Source organism: Pongo pygmaeus, chromosome 15 (genome assembly GCF_028885625.2).
Source record: "Pongo pygmaeus isolate AG05252 chromosome 15, NHGRI_mPonPyg2-v2.0_pri, whole genome shotgun sequence".
Taxonomy (NCBI): Eukaryota; Metazoa; Chordata; class Mammalia; order Primates; family Hominidae; genus Pongo; species Pongo pygmaeus.
In genome coordinates this window covers 43,180,615-43,194,110 of record NC_072388.2, presented here as the reverse complement: position 1 = coordinate 43,194,110, position 13,496 = coordinate 43,180,615, and the positions used below count along the sequence as shown (strand labels likewise).

Here is a 13,496-nt window from a genome sequence, read left to right as displayed (position 1 = left end):
ACTGGAGTACAGCACTCTGCTCATACAAGCTAAAAAACCCAAATGGCCAAAATATCCAAATGGCTACAATTGCCGCTTGAAGCTGTGGCTCATAACAATCAGGGTGCCTCACGAGAAAACGATCAAAGTTCCTGCTTTGCAGCCAGGAACTAAACCAAGTCCCACACAGCTTTCCTTATTGTATGGAAATATCTCCATATTACAATAGGTCATTAGAAGACCTGGTTTGGAACGGAGGCCCAGTGGGTGGAGTGGGTGAGGAAGCACTCGATGCAGAACCACTGGACAATGAGAAATATGTTTCCATTAGATTTAACAACAAGAAGGCTACTGATGACCTTAACCTTAGTAGTTTCATGGAATTGCAGATGCAAGTACCAGAATAGAATGAAAGGGTAATGGAGGGTAAAAGGAGGAGTTAGGCACACTGAGTGTAGATATCTTTCTCAAGAAATATAGACTATGCTTTTCCTACAGAGAGTCAGGTACAGGGAACACTGAAGATGCTTTGGTATGCCTATATGCAAATGGAAGGAGCCGGTATAGAGGAAGTTGTGGAAAGTTTCAGAAAGTGGGATGAGGTGGCATAGAGTGAGGTGTGACATAGCAAGGTCCTGAGAAGAGGCCTGTGGTGCTTTGGACTAAACGGACTTGGAAATGGAGTCTTTTATTAAGAATAATAGAGAGTAACACAGGTTGCAAACCACCCTCCCCCTTTACAGGAAATTGCCAAAATGTTGGATACCATGGGGATTGGGGTAAATTGAGATGGATCTGTGCCTTAGGCACAGAGATCTGTGAGGAATGAGAACTCTGAGTTAACATGGGGTGATGGGTGAAACCCAGAAGAGGGAAGGCTAGAGGAAGTGGAAGATCAGAACTTGCAGCACTTAAGGCCAACCCAGATGGAATAGCTAAGGGCAGCAGAGGCCTGTGGCAGGAAGAACCTCCACATATTCATGAGTACATGAAGCAAACTCCTGGGTTTCACAGACAAATTTTGTTGCTGGTGAGGATGGAGGAAGGGATTCTCAAGGGACTACATTTACTTTGTGAACAAGTGGGACTTGGAACTAGCAAGATTTATGTATTAAAGCTAGTGTGACACTCAAGCTCTTGATCATGCTTGGGGTGCATTAGAAGTATATTTACTTATATACCTGTCTCCCTCTATTAGACTGTACGGTCCTGAATGCAGAGACTATATCTTACTTGACATGGTTGGTAATACTTGTTGACTGAAAGAATGGTGTGAAGGATGTTAGCAAATACTTCTCAATTAGGTTTGTCAAGACTTGAAACAATTAATATAAAAGACAATGTGAAAATCTGCAAATAAACCTTAGCACTTGGAATTAAATCTTTGAAAGATTTATTTAGGCTTTTGCACAAAAGCTTATTCTTAAAATGTTTCTAGGATCACATTTTCAATGTAATAACATCTGTTTTGTTGGCATTAAAATAATAGAATTTTTCTTACACTGCCCTTTTATTACTCTTAGGCCTTACCTGTATGACCCTACTGGATATGAATGAGAAAGAATATATTGAAATTGAGAAAAGAAGATTTACATGATAGTAATACCTTTTGGATATTTATTTTTGGTACTAAGTGAATCATACCACAGGGAAAATGACAAAGCTAAATATATTAAATAAATTATAATGATTATTCTATTACCTGTCATTTAAATGTGACTGAATTTTAAAATATGATCTCTTTATTTGATTTTACAGATATCTTGAGAGACATCTTGACATCTGTAAAATCTGGAATTATGTTGGTCAGAATTTTATATGAGCTAAAGTTATAGACTTGAATTTAATAAATGATAAAAGCCAGTGACCAGGATATTCTATAAGTTGTGGGGAAAATATAAATATGGTAGCTAACCTCCAAGATGACTTCTAAGAATCCCTGCATCCTGATATTCACAGTTGATGTCACCTACTCCATCTACTGAATGGGGCTGATCTGTGTAATTAACAAGACCATGTGGAAATAACAGTATGTGAGATTAGAGGCAAAGTCTTAAAAATCATGTCTTGATATTTCTTGTATTACTTGTGAGGAAAGCAGGCTACTCAAGCCAGCTTGAGTAGGACATTCAAGGGTCCCCATGAAGAGAACCATGTGCCTAAAAACCAAGGGTCAAACAACTAGCACTAATTTTTCAGGCATGTGAGTGAGCCACCTGAAGTTGCAGTCAACTTGTCAGCCCAGGTCAATCCTTGACATCACGGTAACCTGGGCTGACAAGTTGACTGCAACTTCATGAAAGATTCTGAGCCAAAACCACCAGCTAAAATGGATTGTTGACCCAGAGAAACTGTGTGAGATAATACGTGTTTATCATTGTATGCTGTTAAGCTTTGGGGTAATTTGTTATATAGAAATAGATAACTATGCAATGTTATCAGGGAAACTTTCTATTCCTCTTTACTTTTCCAATTAAATTGTCACTGCTTGCTGACACTATTAGAATCTGTGAAACCAAAAAAAGTTGATACTCCCATAAGCAGGTGAGGATTTGTACACAGGGAGTCTCTGCTCTTGTTCTAGGGCCAAAACACAGACAGAAAAAAATATGAAATGAAATCTATAAACAAAATAAATACCTATAAAAATATAAAATAAAACATATAAACAAACATTAAATGAAAACATGTTTCCTGTTACTGGCCCGGTGATATTTGGGATGTATGTGTTGGTGTTCTGGCTTTTAAGCTGTAATTTCTAGTTGATCTAAAGAAACAATGTTAAAAGTTGTGAAGGTTAATTTTATATGTTGACTTGACTGAGCCATGGGTTGCCCAGATATTTGGCTAAACATTATTTCTGAGTTGTTTGCGAGCATATTTCTGAATGAGATTAACATTTGAATTGGTAGGCTGAGTAAAGCAGATAGCCCTCTCCAATGTGAGTAGACTGAGACAATCTGTTGAGGGCCTGGATGGAATAAAAGGCTGAGTAAGAAAGAATTCTTTCTCTCTGCCTGACTGTATTTGAGCTGGAACATAGATCTCCTGCCTTCAGACTTGAACTCAGACTTAGACTGGAACTTATACCATCAGCATTCCTAGGTTTCTAGTTTGCTGACTGTGGGCCTTAGATTTAGCCTCCATAATCATGTGAGCCAATTCCTTACATCTCTTTATTATATAAAAAAAATTATTATATAATAATAGTTTATTATATCATAATTATTTGGTTAAACATGATATAAACCCTAACTATTCTATAATAATAATTTCTTTATTATATAATATATAATAATCTATTATAAAGAAATTATTTATTTATTATAATCTTTATTATATAATTATATAATAAAGAGATATAAGGAATTGGTTCACATGATTATGGAGGCTAAGTCTAAGACTTAGACTTATCCTTTTAATCTTAAAGCAACTCAATATTAACTTTTAGAAACTAAGTAATAAAGGACTAGCATAGGATTTTAATTTCCTTTTATAGTAGGTTCCTTTGTGAGAGGCATTCTGACCTAAAATTATCTTTTGGGATACAACTTATTTTTATGTTGAGAATTAACTTTAATTTAAATGGATATCAGCTTTAGTTTTAGGAATCCTAGCTATTTAAGAACAAAGTGCATATCCCTCCATTCTCGATGACTCCATTTCCTGATGATGCTGTCACCCATATGGCAGTAGAGTATTACAAACCTATAAACCAAGCAGTCTTCCCTTTGGCCTGCCACATTGCAGTCTGAGAAATGGCTGTACTAGTTAGGATGAGCTGGGTTATGCAGTAATCTCAAACAATCCTCCAAGTCTCAGCATCTTAAAGAAAAACCAAAAACTTATCTCTCATTCATGTTGCATGTCAATCACTGGTTGGCCACAGCACTGTTCCATGTCACCTTCACCCCAGGATCTAGGCTAGTGAAGAAACTTTTCGCTTGAAAATTGGCAATTGTTATGGAAACAGAAGAGACAGAATGACAAAGCATGCATTGCTCTTAAAGCTTCAGCTTGAATACCTGTTCCTTCCCATGTTTCGTTGCCTAAAGCAAGTCACATGCTGCCCGTGCATTTAACAGGGTGAGAATGTTTAATTCCCCACAGGAAGGGCAGTACATTTTTCTGAATAGTTATGCAATCTACCACAGCATCAAAACTGTTACATTTTTCATAAGCATTCTTGGGAGAAATATTTTAAAGCTGAGAGTCAGGCATTTTACTCACATAAAGTTATATCAAAACAATGATGGAAAAGAAACTCATGCTCTGAGAAATATGTCTGTACTCTATTGTAAAGCAATTTCCCTCAAGTATGGTTATGGGAGCAGTGTGATTCCTTACTGCATGTCTAGGTCTGCTCCTCTCAGTGACTCCCTTTTTGTCCTGGTGTCAGAGTTAACTTCTCAGCTTCCCTCCCTGAGCGCTGTGGGGTAGCAGTGCCAATATATCTCTGGCTGTGAGGCCACTGGGTCTTGTTGGTCTCAGTTCCTTTGTCCTAACCTAGCCCTCACTATGAGCAATGAAGATAAATAACACTGGTTTAACATAAAAGAGTCTATTTTTCATGCAGTTTTCTTTCTGTAAGAATTCTGTTTTTATAAATGGGAGTAACCTTTTTTTTGGATGCATTTTTGGTAAGAGCAGTGAAAAAGTGCTTAACATGTTACTTAGCTGTGGTTCTCTCAGGATTTGGTGAGTTTCTTAGCTTTTCATTTGCTGTGAAAGTTCTGTACTAGCTCTGAGCTATTCATGCTACATATGGGAAGCAATAGCATGGAAAATCCAAAGCATAATTTGTATTTAATCATCTAAATGATTTTTACTTTTAGTGCATTTACTTTCTTAAGAAAATTTGATGTTACTAGAGTTAAAATTAGTTTGTCTTGGCCGGGCACGGTGGCTCACGCCTGTAATCTCAGCACTTTGGGAGGCCGAGGCGGGCGGATCACGAGGTCAGGGGATCAAGACCATCCTGGCTAACATGGTGAAACCCCGTCTCTACTAAAAAATACAAAAAATTAGCCAGGCGTGGTGGCGGGCGCCTGTAGTCCCAGCTACTCGGGAGGCTGAGGCAGGAGAATGGCATGAACCCGGGAGGCGGAGCTTGCAGTGAGCCGAGATCGCACCACTGCACTCCAGCCTGGGTGACAGGGCGAGACTCCATCTCAAAAAAAAAAAAAATATATATATATATTAGTTTGTCTTCCCAGAGGAGGCTGTGTGTTGTTGTAGGTGCAGGTCTGGTCTGTGACAAATTGTTGACTGAACAGTTTTTCCTCAGATTTCCCCTCTTGTCATTTCTGATTTTACACCAAGTCAGATATAACCTATCTAGAGCCACCCACTATGACTGTCCACCTGCGTTTTTTCTTTCTCTCCCTAAGCAGCACTGTCTGCTTTGGATTCTTCTGTGGCAACATATGCCCCATAAAAAGTTGTTTCAAACCCTTAGAATCCTATTCTAAGACTTGCTGTTTGATTAAACAAATTCATGTAAATATAGTAACAGTTTAGTACATTTTCCCTCCAATGTAATGCGTTTACCTTTGAATGGAGGTTTTCTGGAGAAAGTGCCTTAATCTATGTCAGTTCAAAAGTGGAAAATTTGTTGGGCAATATCTTCTCTGTGTGGTTGTGCTCATCACTTACGGGTTTATTTGTTCATGTTCCCAATAGAATCCAATCCTTTCACTCATTCATTTTTCGTTTGTTGAATGCCAAATATGTGTCAGGTAGTAGGGAAACAAAGAAATCAATAGCCTTTTGCCTACCGGTGGACCACAGCCAAGTGTGTGAACAGACACTTGAAGAAATACAGCAACTAGACAAACACTATAATAGCCATATGAATTAAATGATATGGGAACACTGATATTTGCAGAAGTCCTGGAGGGATTTCTAAGGTAGGGTCATTGAGCTGAAGCTTGAGGGATGAATAAGACTTGTTCAAGTAGAAAAGAAAGAGGGCCAAGGAGGCAGTCTGATCAGGGGTGACACTGTGTCAGGTTGGGGAGGAGAGAAAGATGAGGCTTTTTCAGGGAATTGCTTGTTGGTCTCAGTCCCAATCTGGCTTGATGTAAGATTGAGAGCTGGGGAATGAGGTTAGAAAGGATGAAAACAGAAAACAACTAAAGAATTTTGAATGTGGTAATGATTCTGGTTTAGAAAGACCACCTTTGCAACTGTATAACATTTGCATGCTAGAGAAAACTTGGCTTCAGATTAAGAAAAAAAAACTTATAAAATCCTAAAACACACCAGACATAGGCAGTAATTAATGATCAATAAAATGGATTTAAGTTTGGATTAATAACTAACATTTATTTGATATTTACTATGAACAAATGTCATAACTTGCATTTTATAATTTAATTCTCACAAGAACCATGTGGGGTAGATAAAATTATTATCTCTATTTTATAGTTGAGAAATACTATGCCCAGTGAACTTAAATAATTTGCTATATAAATCAGAAATGGATAGAGCCAACTATCTGAATTAAATTCTGATCGACTACAAATCCAGTGTCCCTGCCACAATATTTTCAATTTTTTGTTGTTAAATATATATAACATAAAATGTACTATATTAGTTACTTTAAGTGTATAGTTCAGAGGTATTGAATATTTTCATAATGTTGTGTAACCATCACCACTGTCTATCTCCTCTTGCATTCCCTTTTTCTCTCTCTGATTTCCGAATTCATAGTTAGGATACAGGTAGGGAAATGTATCTCCAGGCATATTTCCTTAAAGAAGGATTTTGCTGGTTCAACATTCTGTGCTGAGTCCTAGTTTAAAGATCGAACTGTGGGACTTAAATTGGGTGGGATAAATAATTTAAGAGGATGGAAAAGGACTGGTTGGGGGAGTAAGCCCAACTCTCATGATTATAACAGTGTCTGCTGAGAATTTATAAGTAGAAAAATAATGGTAATAGAGATGTCAGAAGAGTGTAATATGTGGGCAGACCCATAGAATACATAGGCATAGAGCGAGTAATGCCACAGATTTCACCAAGAAGTTTAAAAATTCCCCATAGTGTTTAATTAACATGTACTGCTCTTAATGAAGTAAGATGGTGATATGGTTTGGCTCTATGTCCCCACCCAAATCACATCTTGAATTGTAATCCCCAAGTGTTGAGGGAGGAACCTGGTTGGAGGTGATTGTATCATGGGGGTGGTTTCCCCCATGCTGGTCTCATGACAGGGAATTCTCAGGAGATCTGATGGTCTAAAAGTGATTGGCAGTTCCCTCCTCATTCTTTCTCTCTTGCTGCCATGTAAGAGGTGCCTTGTTTCCCTTCACCTTGCACAATGATTGTTAAGTTTCCTGAGGCCTTCCTGGCCATGTGGAACTGTGAGTCAATTAAGCCTCTTTTATTTGTAAATTACCCAGTCTCAGGTAGTTCTTTATAGCAGTGTGAAAAAGGACTAATAAAGATAGCAAATAAAGAATGGAGAGGAAAAAGAATGTGATTTAAAAGCGGCTCAGAACGCCAGAGTATTGTAGGAAGATTTTGGTCATCCCCCAATACCCTCTTCCATGATGACCTGCTTACAAACTGCTAGTTTTCAAGCATGGGAATTTCATTAAATTTTCTATGGCCAATAAAATATTTTTATGCCTGCTCAAACACATTCTTGATAGTGATATTTATCTAATCTATTGAAATATTATTCTAATTTCAGAAAATCTTTCAGTTTTTCTATCAAACTATTATTGCTTAAGATAGCAAAATAACAAATATTTATCATTTATTTCCTGCATTTCTAACCATTTGTCAGGCCATTGTGTAAAAATGTATTAATATTTCTTTCATTAATGCATCTTTGTGGTATATTTCAAAGGCAGTGAGGTCCAAGTTCCTGGAATATATCTTTAACTTTTAAGGCATACTTGAAAAAGATCTAATGTTTTAAAATTACTTTGTTTTATGAGTCCCCCAAAATACCAACAAAAATATTAACTCTGTGATAAATATGAATGTAAAAACAGATTTTATTTGCTGTGCAGTTTGCATGTTAAAAACAGACACGAGATGTTACAATATATAACTTGTGTGCTCTTTATTATTCTTTAATTATGATCCTATTGATTCCCATTGGGGCACCAAGCTGAAGATGTTTACATATTGCTACTGAAGTTTTTCTCCTGTATAGGAATTTATTTCAAGGACCATTGCAAATGAAATTCCAGTTTAAATAATTTTTAGGCATCGATTTTTCGGTGAGATCTGCTTTACTTCATGGTGAATGATGCAAGGTATAGCCTATTAGTTCTTTACTATGTAAGTAAAGTAAAACTTGATTTATAATATGATGAAACATGTATATAAGAATTTTATTTTGTTTAGCTATGGTTTCATATAATCTTAATGTAACATGTAACTGTAATAATGTTCCGTATAATTTATTTCCATATTCCAAAGACTATGGAAATAAAATCTTTACTTTGGAAAACTCAAAAACATAAAAAGGGCATCTTTCTTTAAAAGATGAGAAGAACATTTAAGTTATCCTCATTTGTCTCAAAATAATATAATGGAACCACTTATCTTTTTTAGAAATCAACTCTAAGGAAAGAAGTAGGCAGGAAACCTGTTGAAAGAAAATGAAAACATTGTATTTCAGCAATTGCTTAAATCCTGCAAGAAGATCATGTTTGATGGGTAAGTTTTCAGAATGAAAATCTCCATTGACTAAAGTGAAACTCAGTGGCAATTTTAAATGTCTTATCTGCATGACATTGAGAGTAATGATAGAAAACTTTCGTAATTTCTTTTAGTGCAACCATTTAGCTAAACTATGCCCTAAAACATATCCTTACCTCCACCAGGAATCATTTATCATGCCTTGTCTGGTAGAAATATAATTTTTACCTTAAAGGAGATATTGGCAATTCAATTAATTTCATCTGCTTTGGATAAAAGTCATCTGATGTTTTAAAAAAAGAATTTTTTTAAAAAAAGACATAAAGAAACTTTTTAAGACGATGCCTATGTTCATTAACTTGATTATGCTCCTGGTGCCCTGGTTGTATTTAACTCTCCTTTGAGCAGGAAAACTATCTTGTCAATCTGGTGGTCAGGCTCCATGTATATATACATACATCAAAACTTAGCAAAATTTCTACCCTAAATATGTGCAGTTTCTTGCATGACAGTAATACCTCAATAAGTGTGTTAAAAATAAAAATATCAGCATAACAATAACAAGTTATATAGAGATATACCTTTTAATACTACATCACTAATTGTTTACCTAATTGAGAGACAATTCATGGGTCTTTCATATTTCTGCGCATTTTCTGAGCAGAGGCCCTGACTGCCTTATTCCAGGCTATCTTATCAATGATGATTATATAGTGAAAAGCCTTGGAAGGTAGAGATAATACCTCCTTCTTAAACAAAGGGCAGATTTATTTACTGTCTGGTATGAAAAAGATAATGTCTCCTTTTGGGGCAAGCATGCTTATTGTACATTTTAAAAGATCCGGATTTCCTGGCCGGGCGGCACAGTGGCTCGGAAGAGGAAGAATGAGATCCTTATGGCTGATTTAAGGCAATGCCATGTGTTGATAGCAGACATTTTACTAAACTATATGGTCAACAGGACAATTAATAATCTTCTACTTTAATGGGTGTTAATGAGGATGAATTTGGGAGGGTGTTGCAGCCTGAGAACTCAGAAGTAAATTCAAAGGCATCTGTCTGAATGGTGCACCGATTGTATCTAATTCTCCTCTGGGCAGGAAGACTATCTTGTCAATCTGGTGGCCAGGCTCAGGTCCACCCCATGGTAACAAGTATTATTAAAATTTGCCCTGGGGACGTATCTCAAAATAATAAGAGCTATCTATGACAAACCCACAGCCAATATCATACTGAATGGGCAAAAACTGGAAGCATTCCCTTTGAAAACTGGCACAAGATAGGGATGCCCTCTGTCACTACTCCTATTCAACATAGTGTTGGAAGTTCTGGCCAGGGCAATTAGGTAGGAGAAGGAAATAAAGGGTATTCAATTAGGAAAAGAGGAAGTCAAATTGTCCCTGTTTGCAGACGACATGATTGTATATCTAGAAAATCCCATTTTCTCAGCCCAAAATCTCCTTAAGCTGATAAGCAACTTCAGCAAAGTCTCAGGATACAAAATCAATGTACAAAAATCACAAGCATTCTTATACACCAATAACAGACAAACAGAGAGCCAAATCATGAGTAAACTCCCATTCACAATTGCTTCAAAGAGAATAAAATACCTAGGAATCCAACTTACAAGGGATGTGAAGGACCTCTTCAAGGAGAGCTACAAACCACTGCTCAAGGAAATAAAAGAGGATACAAACAAATGGAAGAACATTCCATGCTCATGGGTAGGAAGAATCAATATCGTGAAAATGGCCATACTGCCCAAGGTAATTTACAGATTCAATGCCATCCCCATCAAGCTACTAATGACTTTCTTCACAGAATTGGAAAAAACTACTTCAAAGTTCATATGGAACCAAAAAAGAGCCTGCGTCGCCAAGTCAATCCTAAGCCAAAAGAACAAAGCTGGAGACATCACACTACCTGACTTCAAACTACACTACAAGGCTATAGTAACCAAAACAGCATAGTACTGGTACCAAAACAGAGATATAGATCAATGGAACAGAACAGAGCCGTCAGAAATAATGCCACATATCTACAACTATCTGATCTTTGACAAACCTGAGAAAAACAAGAAATGGGGAAAGGATTCCCTATTTAATAAATGGTGCTGGGAAAACTGGCTATTTCCTTCAGTTCTCCTCTGATTTTAGTTATTTCTTGCCTTCTGCTAGCTTTTGAATGTGTTTGCTCTTGCTTTTCTAGTTCTTTTAATTGTGATGTTAGGGTGTCAATTTTGGATCTTTCCTGCTTTCTCTTGTGGGCATTTAGTACTATAAATTTCTGTCTACACACTGCTTTGAATGCATCCCAGAGATTCTGGTATGTTGTGTCTTGGTTCTCGTTGGTTTCAAAGAACATCTTTATTTCTGCCTTCATTTCGTTATGTACCCAGTAGTCATTCAGGAGCAGGTTGTTCAGTTTCCATGTATTTGAGCGGTTTTGAGTGAGATTCTTAATCCTGATTTCTAGCTTGATTGCACTGTGATCTGAGAGATAGTTTGTTATAATTTCTGTTCTTTTACATTTATTGAGGAGAGCTTTACTTCCAAGTATGTGGTCAATTTTGGAATAGGTGTGGTGTGGTGCTGAAAAAAATGTATATTCTGTTGATTTGGGGTGGAGAGTTCTGTAGATGTCTATTAGGTCTGTTTGGTGCAGAGCTGAGTTCAATTCCTGGGTATCCTTGTTGACTTTCTGTCTCGTTGATCTGTCTAATGTTGACAGTGGGGTGTTAAAGTCTCCCATTATTACTGTGTGGGGGTCTAAGTCTCTTTGTAGGTCACTCAGGACTTGCTTTATGAATCTGGGTGCTCCTGTATTGGGTGCATATATATTTAGGATAGTTAGCTCTTCTTGTTGAATTAATCCCTTTACCATTATGTAATGGCCTTCTTTGTCTCTTTTGATCTTTGTTGGTTTAAAGTCTGTTTTATCAGAGACTAGGATTGCAACCCCTGCCTTTTTTTGTTTTCCATTTGCTTGGTAGATCTTCCTCCATCCTTTTATTTTGAGCCTATGTGTGTCTCTGCACGTGAGATGGGTTTCCTGAATACAGCACACTGATGGGTCTTGAGTCTATCCAATTTGCCAGTCTGTGTCTTTTAATTGGAGCATTTAGTCCATTTACATTTAAAGTTAATATTGTTATGTGTGAATCTGATCCTGTCATTATGATGTTAGCTGGTTATTTTGTTCGTTAGTTGATGCAGTCTCTTCCTAGTCTCGATGGTCTTTACATTTTGGTATGATTTTGCAGTGGTTGGTACCGGTTGTGCCTTTCCATGTTTAGCGCTTCCTTCAGGAGCTCTTTTAGGGCAGGCCTGGTGGTGACAAAATCTGTCAGCATTTGCTTGTCTGTAAAGTATTTTATTTCTCCTTCACTTATGAAGCTTAGTTTGGCAGGATATGAAATCTGGGTTGAAAATTCTTTTCTTTAAGAATGTTGAATATTGGCCCCCACTCTCTTCTGGCTTGTAGGGTTTCTGCCGAGAGATCCGCTGTTAGTCTGATGGGCTTCCCTTTGATGGTAACCCGATCTTTCTCTCTGGCTGCCCTTAACATTTTTTCCTTCATTTCCACTTTGGTGAATCTGACAATTATGTGTCTTGGAGTTGCTCTTCTCGAGGAGTATCTCTGTGGCATTCTCTGTATTTCCTGAATCTGAATGTTGGCCTGCCTTGCTAGATTGGGGAAGTTCTCCTGGATAATATCCTGCAGAGTGTTTTCCAACTTGTTTCCATTCTCCCAGTCACTTTCAGGTACACCAATCAGACGTAGATTTGGTCTTTTCACATAGTCCCACATTTCTTGGAGGCTTTGCTCGTTTCTTTTTATTCTTTTTTCTCTAAACTTCCCTTCTCACTTCATTTCATTCATTTCATCTTCCAGGGCTGATACCCTTTCTTCCATTTGATCGCATCGGCTCTTGAGGCTTCTGCATTCTTCACGTAGTTCTCGAGCCTTGGTTTTCAGTTCCATCAGCTCCTTTAAGCACTTCTCTGTATTGGTTATTCTAGGTATACATTCTTCTAAATTTTTTTCAAAGTTTTCAGCTTCTTTGCCTTTGGTTGAATATCCTCCCGTAGCTCGGAGTAATTTGATCATCTGAAGCCTTCTTCTCTCAGCTTGTCAAAGTCATTCTGCATCCAGCTTTGTTCCGTTGCTGGTGAGGAACTGCGTTCCTTTGGAGGAGGAGAGGTACTCTGCTTTTTAGAGTTTCCAGTTTTTCTGCTCTGTTTTTTCCCCATCTTTGTGGTTTTATCTACTTTTGGTCTTTGATGATGGTGATGTACAGATGGGTTTCGGGTGTGGATGTCCTTTCTGTTAGTTTTCCTTCTAACAGACAGGACCCTCAGCTGCAGGTCTGTTGGAGTACCTGGCCAGCCGTGTGGGGTGTCAGTCTGCCCCTGCTGGGTGGTGCCTCCCAGTTAGGCTGCTCAGGGGTCAGGGGTCAGGGACCCACTTGAGGAGGCAGTCTGCCCATTCTCAGATCTCCAGCTGCGTGCTGGGAGAACCACTGCTCTCCTCAAAGCTGTCAGACAGGGACATTTAAGTCTGCAGAGGTTACTGCTGTCTTTTTGTTGGTCTGTGCCCTGCCCCCAGAGGTGGAGCCTACAGAGGCAGGCAGGCCTCCTTGAGCTGTGGTGGGCTCCACCCAGTTCAAGCTTCCAGGCTGCTTTGTTTACCTAAGCGAGCCTGGGCAATGGCGGGCGCCCCTCCCCCAGCCTCGCTGCCGAGTTGCTGTTTGATCTCAGACTGCTGTGCTAGCAATCAGCGAGACTCCGTGGGCGTAGGACCCTCTGAGCCAGGTGCGGGCTATAATCTCCTGGGGCACCCTTTCCTAAGCCCGT

The 13,496-nt window shown here is 38.3% G+C and overlaps 1 long non-coding RNA gene across 1 annotated transcript in view; it reads left to right on the top strand.

The window, feature by feature from the left end:
* The window catches only part of LOC134738143 (uncharacterized), a 203,049-nt gene extending 194,391 nt beyond the window's left edge, over nucleotides 1-8,658 (top strand). Inside the window, exon 3 of the long non-coding RNA XR_010123707.1 lies at nucleotides 8,554-8,658. This is a non-coding gene — a long non-coding RNA (uncharacterized LOC134738143). The remainder of the gene's footprint in view (nucleotides 1-8,553) is intronic.
* The last annotated feature ends 4,838 nt before the right edge of the window (nucleotides 8,659-13,496 follow it).